Source organism: Vicugna pacos, chromosome 30, assembly GCF_048564905.1.
Source record: "Vicugna pacos chromosome 30, VicPac4, whole genome shotgun sequence".
Lineage (NCBI taxonomy): Eukaryota > Metazoa > Chordata > Mammalia > Artiodactyla > Camelidae > Vicugna > Vicugna pacos.
Genome location: NC_133016.1, coordinates 31,782,942 through 31,805,837, shown reverse-complemented (window position 1 = coordinate 31,805,837; position 22,896 = coordinate 31,782,942). Strand labels below are relative to the sequence as shown.

Genomic DNA, 22,896 nt, shown 5'->3' with positions numbered 1-22,896 from the left:
GGCAGATGAGCAACCAGGTGGAGAGATCACAGGTGCACATCTCAAAGGACTCTGTGTGCCTCCAAGGTAGAGGAGACATGCAAAGTGATCTAGAAAGAGACAAGATAGAGGCAGGGAGGACTATTGGCAGGTTCATGTGGAGGCCTGCTGAGGCCCTCTCAGGAGGAGAGAGAAGAAAACATTTCAGCAGGTGGACGGATTGGCCACAGGTGTGATGGAAGGGCAGGAAGAAGTCAAAGATGCCGGCCAGTGGTAGAGCACGTGCTAAGCATGTACAAGGTCCTGGGTTCAAGCCCCATTACCTCCATTAAAAAAAAGTAAAAAAAGCACAAGTAACTGTCACAATTTAAAAGCACTGAACGGTGCACCCTCCAAGCCTTCTCCTCACATCCCTCTGTCTCTTTTATGGCTTTGGCAGTGTCTAAATTATAGTGCCATTCCCTGAAATAAGAAGGGCAAGAACCTCCTAGCGGAAAACATAGGCAAAACATTATCTGACATACATTTCAAAAATTTTCTCCTAGAAGAAATAAAAGCAAGAATAAACAAATGGGACCTAATGAAACTTACAAGCTTCTGCAGAGCAAAGGAAACCAGAAATAAATCAAGAAGAAAACCTATGGAATGGGAGAAAATTTTTGCAAGTGAAACCGACAAAGGCTTGATCTCCAAAATATATAAGCAGCTCATATGACTCAATAAGTAAAAAATAAACAACCCAATCCAAAAATGGGCAGAGGACCTAAATAAGAAACTCTCCAAGGAAGACATAGAAATGATCAAAAAGCACATGAAAAAATGTTCAATATCACTAATTATCAGAGAAATGCAAATCAAAACTACAATGAGGTATCACCTCACACCAGTCAGAATGGCCGTCATTCAAAAATCCACAAATGACAAATGCTGGACAGGCTGTGGAGAAAGGGGAACCCTCTTACACTGCTGGTGGGAATGCAGTTTGGTGCAGCCACTATGGAAAACAGTGTGGAGATTCCTCAAAAGACTAGGAATAGACTTACCATATGACCCAGGAATCCCACTCCTGGGCTTGTACCCAGAAGGAAATCTACTTCAGGGTGCCACCTGCACCCCAATGTTCATAGCAGCACTATTTACAATAGCCAAAACATGGAAACAACCTAAATGTCCATCAACAGGTGACTGGATAAAGAAGATGTGGTATATTTATACAATGGAATACTACTCAGCCATAAAAACCGACAACATAATGCCATTTGCAGCAACATGGATGATCCTAGAGAATGTCATTCTAAGTGAAGTAAGCCAGAAAGAGAAAGAAAAATACCATATGAGATCACTCATATATGGAATCTAAAAAAAAAAAACAAACAAAAACAAAGCATAAATACAGGACAGAAATAGACTCATGGACAGAGAATACAGACTTGTGGTTACCAGGGGGGTAGAGGGTGGGAAGGGATAGACTGGGATTTCAAAATTGTAGAATAGATAAACAAGATTACACTGTATAGCACAGGGAAATATACACAAAATGTTATGATAAATCACAGAGAAAAAATATGACAATGAGTGTGTATATGTCCATGAATGACTGAAAAATTGTGCTGAACACTGGAATTTGACACAACACTGTAAAATGAGTATGAATTAATAAAAAATGTAAAAAAAAATACAAACCAATTTGAACCTGTTGAAAAGACATTTGCTCAAAACAGCACGGTAGCAATGAAGTTGCTCTGGCTGGCAGGGACTTATTGGATTCCTGTGAGTGCTGGACTCCTCACATGGAATTCCCTTGGCACTCCAGGACGCCTGTGGTTGTCCCCATGGGTTTGTGGCCATATGTGTCACACACAAGTCTCTGGCTTTGCCACAATTTCAATGCCTTTTTTGGCTTATGAAAGGTTTTGCACTCAAATGGAGTTTTCTTGAGTCCACTCACTGATGTCATTTACCAGATTTATAGTCCAGATCTGACATTCTTGACTCTTAAAATCTTGCAGACATTCAAATGTTTCAGGTTTGGATGTGTATTCACCTCTGGAGGCCTGGACCATATTCGATAAAGCCACCCGGACAAGTTCAGCAAAATGCAAAGAAATTTTTCTCTCTGCTAGACTGAAATGTCTATGAAGGTATAAAAACTTCTGCATCTACAAATGTAGGGAACCAACTCATCAATAACATATCTATCCGTAATGCATGGACATTTAAAAAAAATACTGTATTTACTCCTATCAAATTCTTTCTGGCTTTTGCCAAATTGTGTCCTAAACTGTAAGGAAAGTATATAAATTTAGAGAATTTTTGACCTTTTAAGAGAAAAAGGAACCCTCCTACTCGGTTGGTGGGAATGTAAATTGCACAGCCACTTTGGAGGACAGTATAGAGTTTCCATAAAAAACTGAAAATAGACTTCCGTGTGATCCAGCAATCCCATTCATGCGTATATTTCTGGAGAAAAATATAATTCAAAAAGACACATGCACCCCAATGTTCACAGCAGCACTATTTACAATAGCCAAAACACTGAAACAACCCAAGTGTTCACTGACAGATGACTGGATAAAGAAGTTGTGGTATATTATATATACACATATATGCATGTGTATACACACAGATATACACACATGAACACACACACACAATGGAATACTGATCAGCCATAAAAAACAAAATAATGCCATTTGCAATATCATGGATGGACCTACAGGTTATTATGCATAGTGAAATAAGTCAGAGGAAGAAAAACAAATATTCTATGTATTAACTTATATGTATATATAAAAAATTGAACAAATTAATTACTATAATAAAACAGAAATAGACTCACAGGTACATAGAACAGACTGGTGGTTACCAATGGGGAGAAGGAGGAGAGGGGAGGCAGGGAAGGTGTAGGGTATTGAGAGGTAAAAATTACTATGTATAAATTGGATAGCTTACAGGGCTGTATCATACAGCACAGGGAAATATAGCCATTATTTTATGGTGACTTTAAATGGAATATAATCTATAAAAATGTTGAGCCTCTGTATTGCACACCTGAAAATATTATGATGTAAATCAACTATTCAATTACAAAATTTTTCATCAAAGTTTTCTTTTCATATTATTTGCAATAAGTTAGAAGCCAGAATTGTCAATAGAAACATAGTGTAAGTCACAATTTTCCAGTAATACCATTTAGAAAATAAAAAGGAACAAGTGAAATTAATTTCAGTAATAATTATATTTATCCCAAAATATCCAATATACTATCATTTCAAAAGTGTGATTGACACTTTTAAAACTTATTAATAAATATTTTACATTAGTTTTGTTGTATGAAGTCTTAAAAATCTATTATATATTTTCCACTTATAGAACATCTCAATTCAAAATAGCCACATGTGGCTAGTGGCTACTATACTAGACAGAGCAGATTACACCATTCACACTTCTGATAAATTACCTTCTGTTACTTATTTTAAAAACTTGCAGAAAAGGCTTTAGATATTCCCTATATCAAACAAAGCAACCTTGACGGGTGGGGAGTATCTTCATTATAAAGTGAAAAATAAAGGTAAGAGAGCCATGGTTACATGTATGTTAATGTAACAATACCTTCTTAATTCATTCAGGGCTTTACAATCTTTCTTCATATGCCAAGGATTCACTGTCACTGTACAATATTTTTCACTGTTATTATCTTTGGAATTGAGAGGCTTCTGATGAACCTGCTTTGTGCATCTGTACATAAAAGAAAACAACAAAACAGCTACAAGAGCTACAGTGAATGCCCCCCCATTAATTTAGAAGAAGTCTCACAGTATTTCCCAACATAAAGGCTAAAATATAATTCAGAACACTTTGTGATGGTCAGCATGATTTTAACAAAAAAGTAGATAATTACCTCCCTGGTGTCAAAGCTCTTTCAGAGGTGGGCACCCGAAATTTAGTAAAAATGATTTTGCATATATCTTTGAAAGAAATGCTAAGAAATTATCTTTTCTGTTGGAAATTAGCCTGCTTTTACATTCTGCAGTAGGCATACGTGTTTACAAACCAGGCAGGAACTGGATCATATTTTACACATACTTTAGAAACTGATTTGAATTTTGCTCTCTACCTGCAAGGCTATTTCTTACGTAATTACATAAGCTGGCCACTATACTAAATTTTGTTTCACTATTTGCTTAATCCTCACAACAACTCTATAAGCTGCTATTATTACCCCCATATAACAGATAAAGAATTTGAGGCAGAAAATAATTTGGGTAACTTGGTAACTGGTGGAGCTGGGTAAGACTGCAGCCAGTCTGACACTCAAGTCCATTCTTCTCACCGATGTCTGATACTGCTACCTACATTCAGCAATGACAGCTGAATTCATATTTAAGTGTGTCATTTCTAAAAGCCAAAGCTCTATTAGTACTGCTGTGTAAATTATTCTTTTGAGATGTGATTGCCAAAAAAACAAAAACAAATAAAATCAGGGTGCCACTGAGTGGAGGGCGAACTGCATATGGATGGAAAAAAGGGGACTTTGTGAGGACACAGTTGCACAACTCTAGAAATATCTAAAATGGCTGATTTGTGCAATTATAATTTGTGAATTTTATGGCCTGTAAATTACACCTTAATACAGCTATTAAATTAAGAAACTGGATACCAAATTAAGCTAAAACACATATATATATATCACACAAAGAACAACAGGCAAATATCATTATTTACTGCACCATTCTTTCATGCAGCTTCCTTTCCTCACCTGTTCCTGAAAGGATGACTCATTTTATAATATTTTAAATTATTTAGCAAATAATTTTTGACAGGCTACTATGTACCCAGGACTAATCTAGGCACTTGGAATAGATCAATAAACAAAACAAAATTCCTGTCCTCACGGAGCTGGGTTGGAGTCTAGCTGGGGTGGGGGGTGGAGATGACAATTCACACGAAAGAGAGGCAGAGGAAGTGGCATGTTAAGAAAGAGGAACCATGGAAAAAATAAAAAAAGGGCAAGGTAAAGAGAGTTTAGGGTATGGGATTATGGTGATGTTGTATTAAATACCAGAGCAGGCCACACTGAGGACTGAGGTTAGAACTAAGACTTGGAGGTGAGAAGTCCCAGGTGGACGGAATAACCATCACCGAGGCCAGCGTGCACTTCGCATGTTCCAGAATGGGGGCACTGCTGGAGCTGCGGAGAAGGGTCAGTGCAGATCCTGTATGGCCTTGGAGGACGTTGCAAGGACTGTGGCTTTTACCCCGAGTGAAATTGGGAGGCACTGCAGAATGACGACACAATCTAACTTAGGTTTTCAAGGCTCACTTGACTGCCAGGTGAGAATAGTCAAAACGGGTCAGAGATGAAAGGAGGGAAGCCTCTGAGAAGGGCTGTGCAGGAGGAGAGGACAGTGGCTCAGGGCAGGGAAGCAGCAGTGGAGGCAGGAGCCATGGTGAGAAGTGGCTGGGTTCTGGATCTGTTTTAAAGGCAGTGTTAAACCAGATCTATTGACAGAATTCATGTGGTATGTCAGTGAAAATCAGAATAACTCCAAGTTTTTTGACCCAAGCAGCTGGAAGGATTAAGTTTCCACTAACTGAATGGGGGATGTTGCAGAAAGGACCAGTTTGGGGGGTTGGACGACAAAGAGCTCAGTTTTTACACATGTTGATTTTAAGATATCAGAGTTCCAAGTGAAGATGTCAAATCAGCAGAACATTGTAAGAGTTCAGAGTTGGAGAGAAAAATTCTAGAGGGAGGCAAAAATGTGGGAATCATGGGTCACACAGGTGGTAGAGGAAGACATGAAACCCAGATACTCAAACATTAAGATAACCTGGCATTAACCATAGAAGTTGTCCTTGAGGGCCTGCCTACTAGGTGTGGATATCAGTCCTATTTCCCAACCACTCGAATTTTATAAAGGAACTTACAAATGAATTCGTGCAAGACACTGCCTCCAGTGGGTGGATCCAGAGAAGGAGTGGGAGAATGGGATGCTGCACGCTACTCCTTACGGCAGAATATATGTGTGTGTGTGTGTGTGTGTGTGTACGCATGTTTGTGTGCACAGGGGGATGAGACATACCTAGCTTAAGAAAAAGAGCTAGTAAGTCTAGAAGCCGAAAGATGAAAGAAAATCCAGATCTGGTAGAGGGAAGAGGGGAAACACTGTGTACTGAAAGACATATCCCCATACTGCCATTTCCCACAATCCTATCAGGAACAAAGTTGGAAAGGGGGGAATTATGTAGATACGTGTGATGTACACAAACTTTCTGACTATGTAACACTGAACATCTACATATGTAGCAAGTTAATGATATTTATATCTGCTTCAAGTTTAATAACAAGTTCACAACAGAGGGAAAATAAAATATTGAGGACTGGTAGGAGTATCATAGAAGGACTTTCAACGCTCAGAATGGAAGCAAAATCAGCTTCACCCCACAAAGAATGTCATTAAGTGCCAAGAATGTTTATATTTGCTTAAGAAATTGAGAGTTACAGCTTCCTGCTTTAAAGAATTAACTTTAAGACAGATACCATACTATAAGCAACGTCTATACTGGAGCTTTCTTAAAGCTATTTTTAGTTTCTGCTTGTTCTGATGTACTCCAGACACTCTGCAAAGAAAACCTTCTTTTCAAAGGCTTAAAGGAATAAAAAAAGAAATAACACTGCATTCTTTTCAGTGTTCTATGTACTGAAAGACACTTGCAAATGAAGCACCCAGCCACAGGTCTACATTTTTAACAATAAAGTCGTTTGCGCAATTTTTCAATTGCTATGTGGCTTTGTGTCAGTCTCTCACTAAGAAGCAGAATGGAGTACCAGAAAATGACACATAAGGTCTATAACTACAGATGTGCGAGATGAACTTACACCAGGAAACAGCTAAGTGGGAGGGTAAGGTTTACCTTTTAAGTTACCGTAAGTGCAGTTACACCTGCTCCCTGCTTCCCCTGTGAAGTGAAGAGCTAGTCTTTTCTAGAAAAGCTCTCATTCTGAGAACTGTCTTCTTTAAAATATTCGGAGATTCTCTTTTAAGGTTCTTGCACTTTTAAGCCTTTCCCCAACTCTACATCCTATAACAAGTGTAAAAATTATCCTATAGCCTATTGTTACAGAACATACTCTACAAAAGCTGAGGTTTCCCAGGGTTTGGATCCCAGAACTCTGCTACCAGATAATCCTAAAGCTTTCCTTCCATAACAGACTCTTCCGCCAATTCCAAGCTGTGGGCAAATTCGGCTTCTCAGATCAGGTAACTTTCTAACTCTGCCTACGAACACTCTGCTGCCAGTAAAGGAACTCTCAGACAGAAAGCACACAATGCCCCTAGTGAGGGTTGCCTCCTTCAATCAATCAAGATGCCATCACCAAGCAAATATTTAAACCTACTGCAAAACCTCTGAAGACAACTTACAAACAATATACTTTCTATGGAGGCATACTATTTGCTCTGGAATAGTGATTTCCATTGGAAGGAACAAAGGACCACATGACCCAAGCAATTTTTTAAAACTGCACATAACCATCCCTCTTCACGTGAGGATTCAGGCAAGCCCGTCTTACAGGCCTAGGTGTAACAGAATGACAGCACCTCTAGGAGTAGGTTGAAAAGCAGCGAGGTAGACTTCTAGTGAAAGGGGGTGATGTAACAGGGCCCATCGCCCACTTACCTCCCACCACAGGACAATCATCTCAGATAGAGAACAAACACTTTGGGAAACAGAGGTTGTTTATAATTTTATGGATTTCTGGTGGAAATAATGCCCTGAGTCATGTGAAGTTGTGGCTGCCAAATTGAACAGGGGACTGGACATTTTCACATTCAGGACAAAAATAGCCCCCGGATAGCCACCATATCTGCTCTCCCCTTTGCCTGTTCACCCCAAGAGCTGCAGGACTCTCCTGCTTGCAATGACACCCACCAATTCTCACAAATTCTTGCCAAGTTCACGTCATCAGCTGGTGGTGTCAAAGTCACTATTTGTACTGCTATGAAGTCCCTCCATTACTTTATATCCCTTCTATTTTCTCTCTTGTCTTCCTACCTACACTTGCATACACAAGATGGTTACTGCACTAACATTGCCTCTGTAATCAATCCAGGATATAGGAAGTAGAGATTCAACTGTAACCAGTCCCAGAATACTTGTCATGCCACTCTAGTGTCCCAAAAAATACTCTGGCATCCCTCATCTCACACAAACAACCACTGCACTACTTAGAGGTTGTAAAATTAGAGGGCTTTCTCTACTGGGAAACACTGTGGCTTGTGGTAGAGTTGTGATTTCAGTTTTGGCAACTGGTTACAGGCAAAAAGACATGGTCCACAAAATTTCTTCAAGTGTTTGGAATTTAAACTTTCATTAGATACAGAGCCGGAGGACTAACCGTAATCTATGAACATATGGTCATATTATCAAATAATGTTCATGTCTACCTTACAGACATGTAAGGACTTGGATTACACCTGCAGCCTCTAGGCCTTTAGAATTGGATGTGAAGCATCCTGTGAAATAAAAACCTCCTATCCAGTCACAGAACACCTTAGAGGCAACATCACACTAATGTCACTGAATACATTAGTATAGTCCATGTATGGTTAAGTTACAAATCCAATTTCTCAGAGATGGAAAGGAGATGTCTAGAAAAGCTGGAAAAGCCCAATTACTAAAACAGCTCAAAAGTTAATGCAGACTCCTACACCTCCCAGAGCAGAGGGCGGAGGGGGCATTGCCCACCACTCTGTCCTTCCCCAGGACGTGGCATGTGGGGAAGCAGGCATGAATGGGTGGCTGGGACTCGGAGGTGGAGAGGTGATGAAAGCAAGAGTGGAACTGCTCTGGTCCTAGAACAACAGAGCTGTAAAATGCTCGGCTTCAGTACAACCCACTCACTTTCCCACTTTCCCTCCCACCTATGTGACAAACAGAACATAACCAAGCACTTTCTGCCCATGATGGTGACTACTAGCAGGAAAGGGACCAAGATAAAAGCATGTCTTATAAAAGATGTCTGATTTTAAGGCTATGTTATAAACAATGATCAGCACTGTCAGAGTGGGACACTTGTGAGGCGCTCAAGTAGGGAGGAGGAGGTTGAGGATCCATTTCCAGCACTTAAATGTGTTTTATCACTCCTATTTCTGACCTTTCCTTTGCCACTTTTTGAAGCACTGCCATCACTGGCAGGTAAAGGGGCAGCAATGTGACTTGGCCATTTGGCTGATGGGGCTACATTTCCCAGCACTGGAATGAAAAGGCACTGGAAGACGATCAGCTGGATGATGTGAACTGTGGTCCTGGCCTGTGCCAAACACTAACCAGGTGACCCTGGGTTAGGCTCTTAGTCTCTCTGGGCTTCCGGCTGTTTACTTATAAAAGAAGGTTTTGTCATTGCACAAATATATCCAATATGAAATGTAACGTGAAAGTCAAACATAATGACAATTCACCTGCTTGCCTCAGGAAACTGTACAAGCACTGAACACTATGTGAATGTAAATACAGACTTAAGAAAACTATTGAGGTAAAGCGCTAAACTGAACATGGAGATAAAGTTTTATGGATTTTCTTGCCTTTCTTTTTTAATTGCAACACTGAATTAATAGTTATTAGCTATAATCCACACCACCACCCTGCGAATAAATAAAGTAGGTAAGCACTGCCTGGATGCATGTTTTGTCCGATGCTAAGCAGGGTGAGGGGTATAAAGGAGGCTGAACAAGGTAGTCTTCTCCAGTTACCAGCTAAGTGAGGAAAAACATTGGAAACCACCCAGGGATGGTACCAAGTCAGTACTCAAAGCCAAGATTACAGGCTACTGATCATAAACAGTGCAGGAATACAAAGAGGAGCTAGAAGTATTTGGAGTAAATAGGGAAGACTCTATGAAGGGGATGGGGCTCCAACTAGTTCTCAGGGCAATTGTAATCTGTTTTAACTGAGGACTGGATAGGAAAAGGCTGGTGACTCCTGGTTTTTAATAAGGCACATGTTACCATAGGAGGCTAAGTTACATAATAATTGGAACACATAAGCTAAGTACAAAATGATGATGGGTCGAGACTACCTGACTGAGATCTGGTTGTGTTAACTCTTTGACTTGACTCTAGATGTTGGAGAGCCAAAACTGTAGGTTGACTGAAAGGGGGGGAGAGAATATCCAAGAATTCAGCAGAAGGAAACAATAACGTATCAGGGATGAAAGCTCTTCATCAGAGTATCAGCAATCAGAATAGACACTTGAAACCAAAAACATACAGTTCAAGAAGCTGACAAAATATGGAGGGTGGTGAGAAAAAGATAAATCAAAGACCACTCCAAGCCTTTGGGTATTTAAGACCGGAAGAATGATTATCCCACTGAATAAGTGGAGACGCTGCAAGAAGAAAGATTATGAAATCAGCTTTAGACATGTTGAATCTGACGTATGAGCTAAGAGTAGGTTTTCTCTAAGAAGCTCAAAATTCAAAACTGAAGCACAGATGTAGAGTACAGGCTTAAAGATGCAGATGGACAAGACATGATAAATCTCCTAAAAGAAAACATAGGCAAAACATTATCTGACATAAATCTTAGCAACATTCTCCTAGGGTAATCTACCAAGGCAATGGAAATAAGAGAAAAAAATAAACAAAAGGGACGTAATTAAACTCATAAATTTCTTCACAACAAAGACAACCATAAGTAAAACAAAAGTAAACAACAACCTACGAATGGGAGAAAATATTTGCAAATTATACGACTAACAAAGGCTTAATTTTCAGAATATATAAACAGCTCATACAACTTAATAACAAAAAAACAAACAGCTCAATCCTAAAATAGGCAGAAGACCTAAACAAGCATTTCTCCAATGAAGACACAATTGACCAATAGGCACAGGAAAAAATGCTCGATATCACTAATAAACCGAGGAATTCAAATCAAAACTACAATGAAGAATCAGCTCACACTAGTCAGAATGGCCATCGCTCAGAAGTTCATGAATGATAAATGCTAGAGAGGCTGTAGAGGGAAGGGTACCCTCTTACACTGCTGGTAGAAATCTAGTTTGGTGTAGTCATTATGGAAAGCATGGAAATCCCTGATAAAACTAAAAGTAGACTTACCCTATGACCCAGCAATTCCACATCTGTGTACATAACTGGAAATAACTCCAATGTGAAAAGATACCTGCTCACCAGTATTCACAGCACCACTGTATACAATAGCCGAGACATGGAGGCAAGTTAAATGTAGTAACAGATGACTGGGTAAAGAAGTTGCTGCATATTTATACACTGGAATACTACTCTACCATGAATAGGACAAAATAAAACCATTTGCAGCAACATGGATGGAGCTAGAGATGGTCATTATAAGTGAAATCAGCCAGAAACAGAAAAATACCAAATGATACAACTCATATGTGCAATCTAAAAAAAGAGAGAAAAAGACAATGTGAACTCATCTGCAGAACAGAAACAGACTTGCAGACTTAGTAAACAATCTTAAGGTTACTAGGGAAAGGGGAGTTCGAGATTTACAAATGTTAGCCACTACATATAAAAAGAGATTTTAAATAAAGTTTCTTCTATATAGCACAGAAACCTATGTTCATTATCCAGCAAAAACCTATAATGAAAAAGCCGATACAGCCACCAACTGAGGAAGCAAGAGAAGAAAGGAGAGTTAGTTATGCTGGGCTAGAGCCCACTTCTAAATTCCTTGTCAGCCACTGAGGCTGCCCCGAGTACACTGAGCCTTCCTCCCAGGGACAGGATGACATGACATGTGTCCTGCAAACCTGGGGCAGCAGAGGCCGTCCACAGGTCTGGCCCTGGGGGAGATGGGAGCAAGTCCACCTGCTTCCCTTGGGGCAGCATCCCTCCCCGCAGCCTCCGCCACCTGACTGCACCGCGCCTGCCTCTCAGGAAACCACTGGCTTGAAAACAAGTGATCCACGAACCTGGGGCAGCGGCAGGGAGATGGGCAGCGACCTGGCAAGCTGGTCGACTTGCCCCCATCTTCCCCACGGCCTGTCAAGGGCTCGGCCTCTGCTGCTCCAGGCACGGTCCCCAGGTCAGCCTGCTCCTGGGAAGAGGGCGCGGTGTGGTCGAAGGGAGTGGCGGGTTATGGAGTCTGACCATGGGGGCCCGTGGATTTGCTTCAAACTCCCCAGCGCATGGCCTGAGCTTGGCCTCTGCTGCCTCAGGTTCGTGGAACTCAGGTTACAGGTCAGCCTGCTCCTGGAAGGCGGGTGCTGTGCTGTCAGGGAAAGGTGGCGGCTGCTATGGCGGGATTGGGGCTGCCCTATGAGAGCGCGGGGTTTGCGACCATTTCCCGCTGCTGCTGCAGCCATCCCAGCACACTGATCACACCGAGCCCACCTCCCAGGAGCAGACTGACCTGTAACCTGAGTCCCACGAACCTGGGTCTTTAGAGGCCGCCCCCAAGGTCAGGCCGCGGGTAAGATGGGAGCAAATCCAGGGGCTCTCATGGGGCAGCCCCCATTCCATCCGAGGCCCCGCGACCGCACCGCACCCGCCTCCCAGGAGCAGGCCATGATCTGAGGGCCAATAGGAGATGCTCCGGAGCCGTCCGGCGCCCTCCCACCTCCCGGGGCTGTACCTGATCTCCTAAACCCGGGTTTAAGCTGCGGCACAAACGCGAGGTCCAGGAACTACTAATAGCGGGGTTACCACGAACCACAGCGGGGCTGGGACCCGCCTCAGGGTCCTAACGGGACGCGCAGCCGGGACCTCACCTCCGCACCCCTCCCTGGGCGCCTCCTCAGCTGCACAGCCCAGGCGTCACCCGCCGGCTCCCCGAGCAGCGCGCCCCCACCAGCGCCCTCTTAACTGTCCGGCAGCGGCAGCCGAGCCGCGGGCAAGCGGCGGCCCAGGCCCCAGGCCGTGTTCCTCTTCCAGGAGCTGGTCCAGGAGCAACCGGCTGCCGCCAGCTTCCACGCGTTCTGGGTGGGTTCCGGCGTCCGCGCGTCTGTCCGTCTGCGCGTGCGCGCCCCTCCTCCTCCCGCCCGCAGCGCAAACTGCTCGGGTGGGTCTCCTGCTTTACCGGCCCTGGCCGCTGGGGCCGGGAGGAGCCAGGTGGGGCCCCTCCTGCTCGTCCCGCCGGGTCTCCATCCCCAGAGCCTTCACCCAGCCACTGACTGGGTCCTGGCACTGAACTAGAACCACGACTGCCCTGGGCCAGGCCACACCCCGCCAGCCCCACTTCCCCTGCACACCTTTTCCTCCCTGTTACTACCTTCCCACCCCTGGCCAGGCCCAGTCTCCCACCAGACCTTGAAGACACTGCTCCTTCTCCTCACACCGAGGTCCCTGCCCTGACACTCCATCCTGCTAGGTCCTAACCTATGGCCCCTACACCCACAAGCTTACCCCTCATATCTCAGCACAGGACACCCAACATCCTGAAATTGTCCCCCTCACCTCTCAACCAGGTCAGTTCCAATCTGATCGGGCCCCACACCTCTCAACCTGTACCCTCTCACCATGGGATCCCCTTCATTCTGAGTGCACCCCTACCCTGAGCTCACTCCCCAACCCCTCACCCTGTGGTTGAGGTGGGGAAATCCGTGCTCCAGTAATGATTACTACTGCCACCAGTGGGGGATCCAGCCTAGTGTGCACATTCATAGTTAATGTCTGAGGCTACAGGGTGAGGCAGGCTGGGCTGAAGGTGGTTCCAATTCCCGCCTTGGCACCCTGATTCCCACAGCCTGTGCCTCAACTGACCCGATGGGTCAGGTTGATCCCAGGCTGCCAGGCACTGGCCTTGGGATTTGGGTGGTTGATGGTACTGATGGTGATCTGGACCCCTAAGGCGGAGGCATTGGGCACGCGGACCTTTGGGGTGGGGGAGTTCAGAGTTTGCACTTGAGCCCAGGGGTAGACAGCAGATGGTGGGCTGTGTGCATGGGGCTGTGTGCATGGCCTGGTCTCAGCCCAGGTGGGTGCAGGGACCTTGTTCATTCACACCAGTCCAGAGGGAAGAGGGAAGGAAGCTGTCAAGGCGTCAAAGTGAGGAAGCCAATGTTTTAGAGCAAAGTAGGAAGGTGCACTGGCCAGGCCACCATGGATCTCACCGCGACGCTGGTCCCTTGCATCAAGGGAGACTGGCAGTTGACTGGCCAATGAGACATCCCCTGCTGTGGTATAGTTTACAGGCAATTGAAGGGATTTTGAGAGGTAATTTTAATCCAATAATTGTCACTTTCTCTGCAGTAGATTAGGTCCAAAGTCATGGTGAATCTGGCAGGGATCCTGCCTGAACTCCAGCCTTGGACAGTGGAGGACCCACCCAGGAATCATCCACTTAGCTCTCACCAAAAGTCACTGTAATAGAGAAGAACAAATCTGACTCCATATTGGATCTGTTCCTTTTCCTTTAACACTCTGCCGTGTTTTCTAGGCTTAGACTTGCTAGTTATGCACCTTTTGTAAAACAATGTTGCCTTTAGCCTGAAATAAACAGGAGAGCCTATTCCCAAAACTCTGAGCTTTAAGGATATAAATACTTTGCACTCCTATAAAGATAACAAGTGGCAGAATAGAAAAAGTTTGTTTTGTTGCAGGTTTTGCAGAAACACCATGATCTGACCCACGTGGACAGCTGCAAAGGATTCCAAGAACAAAGAATTTCTACACCAACAAGTTTGCAACAACCAACCACAGCCCCTCCCCTTTTTAGTAGAAAAGGAGCCTGAAGTTGACATGGGGAAGATGGTTCTCCAAGATATTAGTCCGCCATTATCTTGTTTTGCAGCTGTTTACGTAGACCAGGTCATAGTGCCTCTGTAAATCCTCTAACAAAACAAAAGTAGTTTTCTATTCTACAACCTGTTGTCTTTATACAAGTGCAAAAGTGTTAATATCCTTAAAAAATCAGAGCCTTGAAAGTAGGCTCTTCTGTATATTTAAGGCTAAAGGCAACATTGTTTTACAAAAGGTGCAGAGCTAGTAAAACTAAGCCTAGAAAAGAGGGCAAAGGGTTAAAGCCAAAAGGACAGATCTTCTATGGAGTCAGATTTTTTCTTTTCTATTATACTATATTCTATTTTTGTTTTAAGTATATAAGAATAAAGTTTAGCCTTTTCCCATTTTAAATTGTGCAATTTTAAGGAGCATTAATTGCATTCACAGTGCTGTGAGACCAGCACCACTTGTTTCAGACTATTTTCTTCCTCAAAGTAAAAGCTTGTATACAAAGAGCACCCCACGTCCTACCTCGCCCAGCCCATGACAAGCCCTAATCCCCTTTCTCTCTCTATGTCTTTACGTATCCTGGAGGTTCCCTATCAGTGAAATCGTATAAAAGGTGGCTTTTTTTTTTGGTTTGTCTGCCCACATATCTTAAGTAGGGACGGGTGAATTATTTTTTTTTCACGTGAATTAGCATTTTTGTATTTTGAGAGGAGAGTCCAGATGGATTAAAGATGAGACGTACCAAATGAAGCCCTTTTAGTAACTCTGTGTATAATCTCGGGGTAGGCAGTGCTGTTCTAAGTGTGAAATCAGAGCCAGAAGGGAGATGCTTAGCTCTTCTTGTGGCAAAATCAAACCAAACAAAAGCAGAAAACAAAGGCCAAGAAAGACAGCTGGAAAGACAAACCACAGCCTGGAAATACCTTTCCTCATGACCCAAGGTCGGAAAAAAGCTTCACATCCCTGTGGTCCAAAAAGCTCTTGAAGCCCAGTGTTCTGAAAAGAAACAAAACACACAGAGTCAGTTCCAACGAGAGGCAGTGCAGGTGGCCGGTTTGTGCTGGAGATGCTCGACCTCTCAGGTGAGGACACAGGCAGACAGACAGACTGCAGAGACAGCATTGGCCACCATCACCCTGGCAGGTCTTTACCCCGGTGACAACCAGCCCTGGTGACAACGTGAGCAGGCAGAGGCCCCAGGAGGTACCCTGGAAGGAAGAGCAAATGGACGCTCCTCTCCGGCAGAACAAGGTGTAGGATACATCAAAGTGCCACAGGTGCATCCCTTCCCTAGCAGTGCTGAGCCTTAGAGAAGATCCCACCAAAGTGCTTGCACAATTTTCAAAGATAATATTTCTTCAGTAACATGAATTCAAAATAATCAATATGTCATCAAGGGATTTTCAAAAGTGACCTGCCCTGGACCCGTACAATACACACACATAAATACACACATATACACATAAATATATACACACATACATACAGGAAAACAGACAGACAGACTGAAACACAGAGAAGCACGGGGAGACAGAGAAACAGAGAGAGAGACAACTCAGAGAGGCACTGAGAGACAGAGACAGAGAGAAGGAACACTGGAGCTGGTAATGAGTGGAACTCACATACATTTTCACAAGTCAGTCTATGTGTCAGAACCTGGTCCCAAAGTCGATCCACCCTCCAGGGGATGGTGTGGGGATCCCACAAGGGTGTGGGAACAGAAGGCAAAAAATAGGAAGCCATTGTGGGGCAGCCCACCACAGAGGCCGAGATGGGACACTGGGCCTGTATGTCAACATGACAGAATGACCTAGGAGGTTGTATGCCAGAGCGGACGATGTCAGAGTTGTATTTAATTTCAATCTCACGACTGTGAGCGGGGAAGCAAGCAGCAAGGAAAGTGACTTTCTCCAGACCACAGGGCAGACCCTGGCCTGTGTGGGGCGTGCTTTGCACTCCGCCAGCCCTCTGTGGGGTCCTTCCTTTGCTGAGTCTGTGCATGATCTCCCTGTGATGCCAGCCCATGGGGGTGACAGATGCAATAGGTGTTTCTAGGTCTAGAGACAGGATGGCTTCTCTAGGAAGCAGGGGCCAGAATGATCCCCACTGTGCTGATGGGGGATTGGGGAGACCCTGAGAGGCACGTGGCTTGTCCAGGATGATAACACTGCTGAGTAGGGGGAGCCAGGTCTGAACCCAGCTGTGTCTTCAGAGCTGCGGCACTGGTTGCATCCAGGCCTCCCCAGGGCTATGGGGGGGGCTGAGATGGTGTCACTGTGTGTGGACATGGCATGGAGTGAGAAATGAGAGATTGGAAGCCCAGAAAGGCCCTAGAGGAGCTTTGTGTCAGGAGGAAGCTTGGAGAAGTGGACCCCAGGAAGTGACCTCACTTCCCTGGCAATAGAGCCCAACAGAACTTGGAACCGAAGTCACCAGGCATCCACTCTGTAGAGAAGTCCCTACTCAGCTCACCTGGTTGGAGACAGAGGCATGTTCTGCTGCATCCCATTATCCTGAGGCCGCAGGCCCCGGAAAGCCCGCAGCGAGGGCCTCTACCAACGCTGCCGGCACTGGGTCAGGTCTCACCCAAGGCACCTCTGGCCTTTTGGCCAGAGAGACCCAAAGGTAACACAGGGAGGCCCAGGGCAGGCCCCTCCAGGCTGGGCCACCACTCAGATCCCATCCAGGTAGCCACACGGCCCCATCCTGCCTGGTGAAGGTGGAGCAGTCATGTTGGGGATGGGTATCTGCCTCAAGAAAGAGCAGGACAGAGGCCTGGGGGGCCCGGTCACATAGACAGCCCAGGACAAAGCTGGCTGGCTGGAATGTGGAGAGCCCGGGAAGGGTCCTGCTGCCCGAGGTGGAGCCCATGCTCTCTGGGTATGTATATTCCCTCCCGGATGTCTGAGCTGAACAAGGTTCTGGTCTGATCTAGCAGCAGAGGGTAGAGTCTACAGAATCAGGAGTGTTCCTGGCCGGGAAGGACTCTGAGATTCCATGCTGGGTCAGCTGCTGGTCACTATCATTGCAGAGCCAGATACCACATATTGAAAAGAAGCTGATGAATAAGAACACCAACGCCCCCTCCCCAAGTGAAGGGCTGGTGTGTCACTCTTCTGAGGGCCAGCGCAGGCTCCTGGTGGGTCTGGATATGGAGGGGTCCCCACCACCATGGCCCACAAATCAGTGGGGCAGGCCTCCGACCCAGACATCACCCAGGACTCTCCCAGGGACCTACCCGGGGCTGACGGGTAGCTCAGCACACCCTGGTCTGACCTGGAGCACCGTGCCCACCTCGCTGCAAGTCAGGTGGAGGACCAGGAGCCCCTGAAGCAGAGACCAAAGGTCAAAAAGGCAGGGCCGGTGTATGTGTGTAGGTGAGGGTGGGACGAAGGCTGGGCCACACAGGGAGGTGTCCCTAGAGGCTACTGTTGGGACCAGAAAAAAGAATGGCCTCAGACCACCTGTCTGGAAAAATTCAGTCACAGAACACATCCTGTGGGCACTTTCTGGGTGGGAGCTGTCTGGAAAGCTCTGGGAAGATTTCTGTCCTTGTAGAGGCACATGGAAAGGGAGGCAGGTGAGTAAATTTTTCCTCTCTCACAGCATGAGGTCTTCCACAAGACTTAAAACTCTCTCCACTTCCAATAGTTACAGAGGAGGCAGGGGCAGGGGAAGATGTCAGAGACCAAAAATGGGACGAATTGGATCCAGCAGGAGACCTCGAGCTCCCTCCTGCCGCTCCTGAAGATCCTCCTGAACCTGCATCTGCAGCTGGACTGCTGGGCAACGGAGAAACAGTTCAGGCATCACCACCACCTGGGGTAGAGCCCCCTCTGCACCCACCCACACCTTCTTCTCCAAAATGTTCTCCAAAATCCCACCGTCAGTCCCCCCACAAACTTGACGTCCCTTCCGCTGGAGATGTTTTTGTTTCATTTTCTTTAGTTTCCTTTGCTTGTTTCACATCATTTATGACATCCTTGATTTTTCTTTTTAGAGTTTCATGTAATAAAATATAGACTTTTCCCCTTTTAAATTGTGCAATTCAGGAGCATTAGGGGCATTCACAATGTTGTGCGACCATCACTACCATCTAGTTTCACACTATTTCTTTCCTCAAATTGAAACCTTGGATCCAGAGCATGCACTCCCCTCCCTCCTCACCCAGCCCCTGGCAACCCCAAGTCCTCTTTCTCTTTGCGTGTCTTTACCTCTACTGGTTGTTCCCTGCCAATGAAATTTTAAAAAAGGATTTTTTCCTTCCTGCCCACATGTTTTCACCTGGGGCTGAGGATTTTTGTTTGTTTTCACTTGAAACAGCATTTTTATTATTTTCAGGGGATATCCAGAGGGATTAAAGATGTGATGCACTAAATGAAGCCCTTTTGGTAACTCTGTGCATAATCTCAGGGTAGACACTGCTGTTCCCCCTGTGACACCACAGCCAGAAGACACAAGGGAGATGCTTAGCTCTTCCTGTGGCAAAAACAAAACCAAACGAATAAAAAAAATTAGTAAAAGCCCAGAAAAATTGCTTGAAAGGCAAACCACAACCTGGAAAATTCATTCCTCATAACCCAAGGTTGGAGAAATTTTTCCCATCCCTGTATTCCAAAATCCTTTTGAAACTCAGTGTTCTAAACAGAAACAGAACAGGCATGGGCAGTTCCAATGAGAGGCAATGCAGGTGGCCAGTGTGTGTTAGAGATGCTTGACCTCTCAGGTGAGAACAGAGGCAGACGGAAACATTGCAGAGACAGCATTGGTCACCATCACACTGGCGGTTCTTTAGTCAGGTGACAACCAGCCCTGGTGACAATGTAAGCAGGCAGAGGCTCCAGCAGATCCCCTGGAGGGAAGAGCGAAGGGACGCTCCTCTTCAGGAGAACAGGGTGCAGGACGCATCAAAGGGCCACAGATGCATCTCTTCCTCAGAAGATCTGATACTTACAGTTCATCCCATTAAAATCCTTACACACCTATTCAAAGATGCCTTTTCAAGGGTGTTCATCACAGCACTGGTTGAAACAGTCGGAATTAAGGCAACACTAATATTGATGTAGAGGGGATGGGGTCCATTCGTTCTGGTTCATGTGGATGAATGAATGCTGTTCAGTTGGAAAATTGGGTGCCCGGTCTAAACCCAACGTCAAGGAGGCCTCAGGGTGGAAGTATGCAGACCCAATCTCTGCATCCAGGGTCCCATCTGCACGACCACATGTGTGTGAAATCAATATAGATGGAAATTGATCTGATTGTGAGTGTGTGAGATACAGAGATGGAGAGAGACATACTGAGAGACACAGAGACTGAGACATAAGCACCAAATCATTCATGACAGACACCGCTGTGGGTGGGAATTACAAATCACTTCTTTTTTAGGCAATATTTCAATTTTTTGTACTGTGTCTGTATTACTCTACTAATTCTAAAAGGATTAAAATCCTATGCTAATGTGACCCATTCATTACTCATCTATGGAGTACTTAAAGTACATTAATCCTATTTTTAAAGGAATTTAAAGCCTTCTCAGGACTCAGTTCCATGTCAGCTCAGTGGAAGCAGAGGTTCTCCAGGAGGTCGTGTCTCTTCTGAATCAGCATCCAATAGAGGTGAGCAAGAAGTACCCGACTTGGACACTGAAGACTACAATAGATGAGAGAGTCTGTTGAGAGAAATGAAGACCTATATTCAAAGAGAATAATCCCATATTCATGGAGCACAAGGCTTCATTCTACTAAGATGACAAATGTCCACGAATAGATCTAAGGATTCAAAGAATGCCTACCCAAATCCCAGGTGGTATTTTGCAGGAATTGACAATCAATCTAAAATTCACGTGGAAAATCCAGGGGGTCAGAATACATGAGTGAATCTTGAAAAAGAAGAACAAGGTTCGAGGAATGGAAAGTCAGATGGAACCCACGGTTAATACAAAACCTCTTTAAGCTGAAGATAACTGAGATTCAAAAGATGCAGAAGAAAACCTGTCATGGAAGCCAATTCTCTCCTTTCCCCTTTCCCTATTAAGTTAGGTTGATAAAAAAGCCTTTAACTTTCACCACTTAACGTGGTAGGTACTTTTCTGGTTGGCTCCTGCGTGTGCATAAATAAAACGTTTCTCTCGTTCATCTCCTCTTTACTTCTGTGGGCTCTTTGGGAGGGACTCTGGATTATGGGGACCTGCTCTTTTCTCACCTTCTTTAGTGACATCTTTTGTCCATGGTGAAGTTCTTAAAAAAAAAGAAAAGACTCATTGGCTTTGGGTCAGATTTGGAAAATATATACCTTTGGAGACCCCCTGGAGGAACAAGGGGGTTCAATACTGCCTGGAGAATTCACTTGTCAAAATGCCTAACAAGACGCTATTTGCAAGGTTTTTTTTAAAGATTCTTATCCTAAAACAAATCCCCTATCTAAACCTCTTGGATGATCAAATATAAAGAAAAAGGAGAATCATGTCTGGCCTAACACTTGCTTAACGAAACGGAAGGACAGAATCAGTTTCAGACCAAAACTAAAAATGCATTTATACCATCAACCCTCCCACTCTTTTGTACACTGTCCTCATGTAATCTGCCAGATGGCCCCCTGGAGAAGGCCCTTTGCCCGGAACTCGTGCTCAATTTCAGAGCTCGGCCAAGCGTGAGGTTGGTCCCCAGGGCCTGAGAGGGGCTATGTGTGAAATCTTCTCTGCTGAGACCCAGTGGGCTGAAGGGAACTGTGTTCTCTGAGGGAGAGAGAGCACACCGAGCCTCTGTGGATGCATCTCTGAGATCCTCCCAAAGGCACACAGCTCTAACTCTGGACACGGGAATTTTTGATTGGCATTTTAGTTGGAAATCTCCTCCTGGATAGAAAGAAGCAGATTCAAGATGTTGCAATTGGATGGGCAGGTCGGCCTCTCGAATTAGTCGATGAGGAGGACACGCAATTCTCTGCAGAAGTAGGAACACCCATCCCTGCTCGGCTGACGTCATGTACAGAGAAACAGAGACACGACTCTAGGGGGAATTCAAAACCCACCAACCTTTCTTACCGACGTCAACGTCCACACTTTATTCTCCTGTCAGGTCTCTGCACAAAAACTGTGGCTCATCCCCAAATATCACATACCCATCACCCTGTACCACTCTGTGTCTGTGTCCAACTCGAGCATTAAGGCCTGTGACCGTTACTGTTAAATCGTGTCCCCCTTTCAGCCCGTCTCCCACCATCATCCCAGCCCAACCTCAGTGTCTCTCTCCAGGTCAGCAGCACTCTTCCCACTTGCTTCCCATCAGTTTACCTTGCCCTGCTTCCATTGCTTATTCCCCATACGTTACCCACAACGGTCTTATTAAAGTATGAATCAGATCAAGTTGTTCCGCTTTGCAAAATACTTTCGTGATTTTCCATTGTATTCAGAAGGATATCCAGAGTCCCTACCAAGGCCCTATGTGATCCGGGCCCTCACCGATCTCTGCAGCCTCAGCTCTCACCGTTCTGCTCCAGCCCATCTTCACCGCCCCGATGGTCCCCACCAGGACAGCTGCGTTTCTAACTCCAAGTCTAGTACTTACACTTCTTCCAGCCTGGGAGGTTTTTCTTGTATGTTACCTACGTGGCTTATTCTTTTGCTTTATTCAGGACTTTGTTCAAATTATTTACCCTCAGAGAGGACTTACCTGACCAGATTATTTAAAATAGCACGCACATATTTCCTATTCAAACATTTTCTCTCCTAATATGCTTTATGTTTCTTTGTGGCAATTATTAGTACCTGGCAGTACATCATATATTTATTTCCTTACTGGTTTACTGTCTGTCTTTCTTACTAGACCTATATTCATGGAACCACAAATAACTGTTTTAACCAGTAACTTTCAAACCACCTTTAAATGAATTCTTTTATAAGATGAGAATTTCAGAGGCTTCCATGGGTTGCTTAGGGGAAAAAAGAAAAAGGATTCAGGTTGAACTAATTTATTAAGGACCTGGGAGTTGGTTATTTATTTTATACATAGTAGTGTGTAGCTGTTAATCCCAAACTCCTAATCTAGCAAAAGTCCTAGCTGACTACTATTTTTAAAAGAGTTTTTTTCTTTTTAAACTGGGGTTGTTTGAGATCTCTTTTCTTCTTCATTATTTTTCTTTTTTTAAAGATTTTTTCTTATTATTTTTTTACATTGAGGTACCGCAAATTGAATCCAGC

The 22,896-nt window shown here is 44.6% G+C and overlaps 1 protein-coding gene and 1 long non-coding RNA gene across 2 annotated transcripts in view; one reads left to right on the top strand and one right to left on the bottom strand.

The window, feature by feature from the left end:
* Nucleotides 1-12,968, bottom strand: part of LOC140690367 (uncharacterized) — a 30,041-nt gene extending 17,073 nt beyond the window's left edge. The window contains exons 1-2 of the long non-coding RNA XR_012065634.1: nucleotides 12,740-12,968; nucleotides 3,592-3,717 (exon numbers count right to left, since the gene is read on the bottom strand). This is a non-coding gene — a long non-coding RNA (uncharacterized lncRNA). The remainder of the gene's footprint in view (nucleotides 1-3,591; nucleotides 3,718-12,739) is intronic.
* The window catches only part of LOC140690347 (trafficking protein particle complex subunit 9-like), a 274,618-nt gene that overhangs the window by 157,623 nt on the left and 94,099 nt on the right, over nucleotides 1-22,896 (top strand). The gene's annotated exons all lie outside the window — the stretch shown is intronic.